General features: G+C 36.3%; 1 non-coding gene across 1 annotated transcript; it reads left to right on the forward strand.

Moving 5' to 3' along the window:
* Window positions 1-1,083: 1,083 nt before the first annotated feature.
* LOC118491742 lies at window positions 1,084-1,190 on the forward strand. Its single transcript, XR_004892187.1, has one exon. It is a non-coding gene; the product is annotated as a small nucleolar RNA R71 (small nucleolar RNA).
* The last annotated feature ends 5,928 nt before the right edge of the window (window positions 1,191-7,118 follow it).

A 7,118-nucleotide genomic window follows, 5' to 3' on the forward strand; every position in this document is an offset into this window, starting at 1 on the left:
TCCTTTTATGGGTGAGGAAGTCCCTCATAAATTTTGAATATTTAGGCATTTGAGTTAGGACTTCGATAAATGGAATATTAACATGCAATTGTTTTAGTAAATTTTCGAACTTTGCGAATTGCTCATCGGTCTTTTGACGACTTAGCCGGCCGGGGTATGGAACTGGAGGAGTCTTAGTAGGCTCTTGAATTGGTGGAGAAGCCTTCTCTTGTTGGGGCATGGGTGGAGTTGTGGCTTGGCTCGATTGGCTTCTTTCAGTTGGCGTTAATGGAGCCTCTTCGGGACCCACAGTACGGTTTCTCAAGGTGATGAGATGTACTTGCGCCTTTGGGTTGGTTTCGGTATTACTTGGTAACGCGCCTTGTGGTCTCTCGGAGAAATTTTGAGCTATTTGATTTAATTGTTTTTCAACGTTTTGATTACTAGCTTGTTGATTTCTAAAGTTCGATTCCAATTGTTGAAATCGATCCGAGTTTTTCTTTTCGGTGTCGGAGATGAAGCGAGATATAGTATCTTCAAGCCTTTCTTGTCCACGTTGTTGTTGAGAGAAATTTTGTGACTCGATTCTTGGTTGTTGAAAGTTTGTTCGTTGGTTTGGATTTTGTTGGTTACTACCATTGCCGGGTTCTCTCCAACCAAGGTTAGGGTGGTTGCGTCATCCTTGGTTGTAGGTACCCGTCGGAGGACCCGACGGCCTAGGTCTATTATCAATGTAGTTTACCGACTCTGTTTGATTATATACTTCTTTCATACAACTCCAATTTTCATGTGGCCCACCACACCCTTCACAAGCCATGACCGAGGCCGTTTTTTTCCATTTCTAGCTTTTTGATTTTTGAAGAAAGGGCCTCGATTTGGGCTTGTAAAGAAGTGCTTTCATCAACCTTATAGGCGCCCGGGGCAATAGATTTATTGCCTCAAGGAGTGTGCCACTGAAAATTGGTTTGAGCAATTTCCTCAATTTGATTATATATTTCATTTGGGCGACGATTACCTAAAAGTCCCCCGGAGCTAGAGTCAAGTGTTTGTCTTGTATGTGGCAACAACCCATTGTAGAAAGTGGATACTTGTTGCCACACCGCAAGACCGTGATGAGGACACTTTCTTAGTAGCTCCTTGAACCTTTCCCAAGTTTCATATAAGGATTCCCCATCCTCTTGTGAATATGTATTAATTTCAGTAATTAATTTAGCCGTTTTAGCAGGAGGGAAATACTTATATAGAAACTTTTGGGCTAGTTCATCCTAGGTGTTTACCGAGCCAACTGGGAGGGCATTAAGCCAAGCCTTAGCTCGGTCTTTTAGTGAAAATGGAAACATTCGAAGGCGGATGGCGTCGTTTGATGCTCCATTGATCCAAAAGGTATCACATATTTCTAAGAAATTAGTAATATGTAGATGGGGATCCTCGTCCGCAAGCCCATGGAAGGTTGCGGAGTTTGAAGCATTTGTATCAAATGTGGCCGAAGTTCGAAGTTGTTGGCTTCGACATTCGGTGCATTGATAGCGGTGCCGAGATTACCTACGGTGGGTCGTAGGTAATCCATGAGGGTACGTTGGTCCGCCATTGGAAGTAGGTCCCCCGACACTTTCTCTTGGTTTTTAGCTTTAAGTCTTTTTCTTAGAAAGCGTTCAGGTTCGTCTAGGGGTTCTTTTACGTCTCTGCTAGAACTGGAGCTCATGCACTACGTGGAGAATTCAGATGTGGCGCCTGGGTTCCTAGTCCTGCAATAAAAACAAAAAGAACGTTGGTCAGAAGCTTCACCACGGCCCCGTGTTCAGATGAACACGGCTCGTGGTCGGAGATACAGTGCTTGTTTTCCGAATCCCTGTTACTGGGGAGTTAGACACGGCCCCGTGTTGCACCGACACGGCCCCGTGCTCAACTCTCTGTAACTCGGAAAATAAAAACTGCCAGTAACAATGCTGGGCACGGCACATGTCCGACCAGGCACGGCCCGTGCTGAGCTCTGCAGAAACTAAAATTTAAGAAAATCCTAAAAAAAACCAGAAAATTTAGAAAAAACGATTAGGCCGTTGATTCCTAACTTTCTTAAAATCCTTGTGTCCCTGGCAACGGTGCCAAAAACTTGATGTGCGTGTAGTGTAATATATTTTTAATGTATATTTTAAGCCCTTTTACACTTTTTAGCCAAGTTTTAAATTTATAAAGCACGATATTTACTAACACTAAACACACATATGGGCAAGTGCACCCATCGTGAGCGTAGTATAGTGTTAGTAAGATACCGAGGTCGTCCAAGGACACAAGAGCTTTTAATACCGGTTTATCCTCAACGTCTAATCAAATCAAAAATTAGAAAAAGGTTTTTAAACTAGAAAAATAAAACTAACTAAAATGCTGAAAAATAAAATAAAAGTAAAACAGATAGACAAGATGAATCACTTGGATCCGACTCGCCTTTAGTGTAACCTTTGATTATTTCCGCACTTTTGCACTTTTTAAGAGATTATCTTAGTTATTGTAGTAGACCCCTCTTTTGAAGGTGACGTTACCCTCAACCCAGTAGTTTGAGTCAGCAAGGATACAATCCTAAAGGGTCGGATTATTGAAAGATAATTAATTAAGTTTTTAATGCATAATGTGGTAGGCCCCTGTTTTGAAGGTGATGTTAACCTCAGCTAAGTAGTCTGAGTCAGCAGGGATACAGTCCTAAGTAGTCAGGTTAAAGTTTTAATAGTAGTTTATATATGAGGGGATCAAAGTGTTTGGACCCCCGCCATCCAATACCATTGGGTATTGAAGGAGGTCCTACTAAATTTGACACAGGTCCTTTGCAGGATCTATACACTGAACAATGGCAAGACTCTTACCAAACCATTTCCTTAACCCCCGACCAGGTAGCCAACATATCTCCATATAGACCGTGGAGATATGAATTGTGAAAATCTTTTATTTTATATAGACAGTAAAATAATGCTAAGACACCACGGACAAATGATAAGGAAGAATCACCTTCAACCTATAAAACTAGTTATTAAAGTCATTAGTACATAACCAAATAAAAAGTGCGAAAAGATTAAAAATAAAAAGTACACTAAATGCTTGTCTTCACCAAGTGATGTAAGAGACTTAGGCAAACATGGCCTTTGGTTGTTAAGAACTCTTACGATCAATCTTGGATCCCGAGACGACTCACACACTCTATGACGGACAATGGATGATGGTGGTGGATGATGGTGTTGTGATGGTGGTGGGTGGTGGGTGAAGTGTGAGAGAGGTGGTGTGCCAAGGGATGGTTTGCAAATGAGCCAAGCACCCCTATTTATAGCCTGAACAGAAGCTCGGGCACGACCCCGTGTCCATCCTCCTTCTCTTTCTTCATTAATTGCAGTTTGTCTGCATTAGTTGACCACGCCCCGTGTCCGCTGGGCACGACCCCGTGTGCAGAAGCATATCTGTACTATCAAGATTTCCTCAGATTATGCGAATCTTAGAGTTGACCACGGCACCGTGTCTAGTGGGCACGCCCCCGTGGTGGGTGATAGAAGCTTCTACAACTTTGTCTTTTCTGCTGACACTTGGGCATGCCCCCGTGCTCATTGAGCACGGGGCGTGTTCAGCCTTCTGTTTACTTGTTTTTGCTTGGGAAGATGCTGTCGGGGGGTCGGGCATGCCACGTTTGTTCCTTTTCTTGTATTTATGTTAGATTTAGCTGCATTTTTGCTTCTTTTGTTCATTTGAGCTCATTTAATCCTGAAAATACAAAAGGAAGACAAAAACACACTTTTTCCAACATTAGTACTAAAAAAGGGTTAGTTTTATGCCACAATTGATGTAATTTATATGTTGCATTTTGTGCACATCAATTATATAAACATACTGGGTTCATTTGTTGGCGCATTCTTTCATACAAACTCGGACACTTGTGATTTGAAGGACTTAGATTTTGTTCATTTTTCCCAAAAAGGGTCCTTTATTCTTGGTGAGAGCAATTCAGATGGGACATCTGATGTAGCCCGTTTAAGCATAAAAATAACAATTTGATAAGATAAATAGAGAATACCACATGATGTGGAAGACTTGTTTTCATGTATCACGTTCAGAGTCATTAGAAAAGGTCAACATGGTCAAAGCTGATAATGTAACGTATAGAAATCGTCTTACTAAGATGGTCATGGATGCAGAAATGAATATTGACTCCGCTTGCTAAACAAAAGAGCTCCAGAGGTCAGAAGTGCATAAGTTCGAGTCTTGAGATTTTCCCATGTTATCGGATTCTATTAATAATTTCGGACCAGATTCTTTTTCATCAGTGACTTGATGGCAAGTTTCTAGGGCCCATAAGGCAATTCTTGGCTTGAATATTATGCGTGTACCAACGCTTGCGCATCTCAATGCAAAGAGTTTAAATAGTCTTTTAAGTATATTTCGTGTAATCTAGAACAAAAGGTATAAAGCAAAGCTTACCTAAGATTTGTGTCAACCCCTGAACCATGTCTCCAGCACCTTCATGCAACATTGTAGCCAAATCAATCTTATGAAGCACAACATTTCCAACAAACGAATGAAGAATACACGAAGCAAAATGCCTCTGGCCACTTCTTTACCCTTTTGACACTTATGATTAGGATCAACGGACTCTTGCCGACTGGTTCATTTATATTCCAAAAAAAGAGTCAAAGTTTCACTTGGTCTTTGCAAGATAATCCAAAACACGATGCCAACCGACTCTCTTCCCAAAGTAGACCAAAATCTTTGCTTGAAAACAATAATTCTTTAAATATAGCAAAATTTAGAGAGAAAAAAACAAAAACATTTATCCAACTGAATTTGAGAACACCACTGATACACTTGGTTGATTGTGTAAGTGAATACATATACATATAAATGGCTACGTGATATTTATAAATAGATTAATACTCTTCATTGTTTCATTTAACTAATTAATAGTATATAGATCTGACTTTAAAGATTTGATTAAAAAAAAACTTGGTAACACTTAATGTAAAACCTAAGTTACATAACCAACATCTTACACAAAAACTAAAAAAGTGACTTTTGTTATGAATGAGTCATTTATATGGTGACTCTCCACATATATAACTCCTATCTCTTCAATTTCTTTTGTATTAATGTATATGCCTAAATATATAGAGCCATTTTTATATGGTGAAGATTGATTAATGAATAAGAATTCTCCATGTTCTATTCTCTACATGATTTTATAGTTTTGTTCTCATGTTTATATACTTATATATTAGTTGCTAATAGACCATTGGTTTACAACACGTTATCAGCACGCCGGTACTCTTGTCGAAAAAACCACAGCGGTAGTGATTCTCTATTGTTTTGTTCAAGTTAATATTGCCTACTGGAGCCACCAACTGCGAGTCTCACTTGACAACAGTCATCACCAACATCCCACCCATCGCTCGTTTGACGGGTCATTCCATTCCGCAATCATGAACCTATCTCAAGTGGCAAATAAGGTAACAACATAAAAACTTATTGCTCATAATACATATACACATCCTGTAGATATGCATTGACGAATTATAAAATTATATTGATTTGAATTGAACTTTAATTTGGAAATGGGAGTTTGTTGTATGGGACAACGAATTCAAAGATTATTTAACTATCTAACTAAATCTCTGTTTTGATTCAATTTATATCAATCTCAAAAGATTATTTAAATATTGGAGACGTTATACTGTTTTATTTACAATTTTAGAGGACTACTTAAGTTTCAGTTTTTTATATAATATATTTCTAAGTGTAAAACTATTAATGATAAGACAAAAAAATGAATTAAGGACATATACCCCTAAATATTAATTTCAGTGCATACATAAAAAGATATAGTTTAATAATTACCCATTGTATATGAATAACGTTTGAAAGGTTGGATTTGGATTATAATCAAAGAACAATGTATGCAACTGTAATTAGGCAATTTAATGTTTTTTTTTGTCTATTAGTTTTGATTTTGACACGTGAAGTTAAATTATTTCAATTTTTCACGTTAGGTAGCATCTAAAAAAATTTCATGTGAATTTAATAAACAATATCTAGCCTACTTTTTAATTTATTTTTGGTGCTTGAATAAGAATGTATGAACAAAGCGGTAAAAAAATGAATTTTGATGGTTGCATAGAAACACAAGAGCATACACCAAGTAATTGGATTTAATTAAATTAGCTTCTTGTTTTGTTGATTTTGATTATATTGATGAGTTGGTATCTTATTTATAAAGTTGGATCAGATAGATATTACAGGTGAATATTTGAAATATTTGCATGGTAAGAGATTATATTTATAGCATTGAGACCCTTGTAATACTTTTACGATTATATGAGACTACATAATTTATTATTATAAAAGTAAAAAAGGTGGGCTTATTTACTAGTAAACAAAAGATGATATGTTAAAATCATAGTTTCAAATTAACATGACAGATATGTATACGTGAGATATTTTTTTTTGTTACACTATAATTAATTATATGATATTTATTTAAAAAAATATGCTTTTTTAATTGATCGAAAAGAATATCTTATCTCATAAAGTTTTACTACTCAATCAAGGACATAATATATACGGACATAATATATACGCTTTTTCTGTTAAATCCCAAGTGAAGTCATTTTTATTCCTTTAACTGAAATTGTTTGCTTGTTGGCCATAAAAGAAGATAAAATATTAATGGGGATCATAATTAATTGTTTTCATTAGTCATTGTTAATATATAGCATGCCAAAGGACTTTTACACAATTAGATCCAAATGAGTTATGTGTGTAGTACTCATTGGAAACATCACTTGATTTAGTTTTAAATAAAGTATACAATCTATAATGCAATGTATTATTATTGTTATAGCATGATTATAAAAATAACATTTGGTATTTATACTAGGGTTATACTAGAATTTATAACAAATTTTGCATATAAGAAATTCATGTAATTGATTCCTATTGCTAGATATCATTATTTGTTATTAGAGAAACCCTTTCTAGCGATGTTGGTATTTCTCATGCATTCATTAGGCTATGTCATAATGTTTAATAATTTAATTTTTGATTAACTATTATTATTGCTTGTATAAAATAATGACCATTACTATATGATTCATATGTGCAATATATAGATTGCT

This window comes from Helianthus annuus, chromosome 4, assembly GCF_002127325.2.
Source record: "Helianthus annuus cultivar XRQ/B chromosome 4, HanXRQr2.0-SUNRISE, whole genome shotgun sequence".
Lineage (NCBI taxonomy): Eukaryota > Viridiplantae > Streptophyta > Magnoliopsida > Asterales > Asteraceae > Helianthus > Helianthus annuus.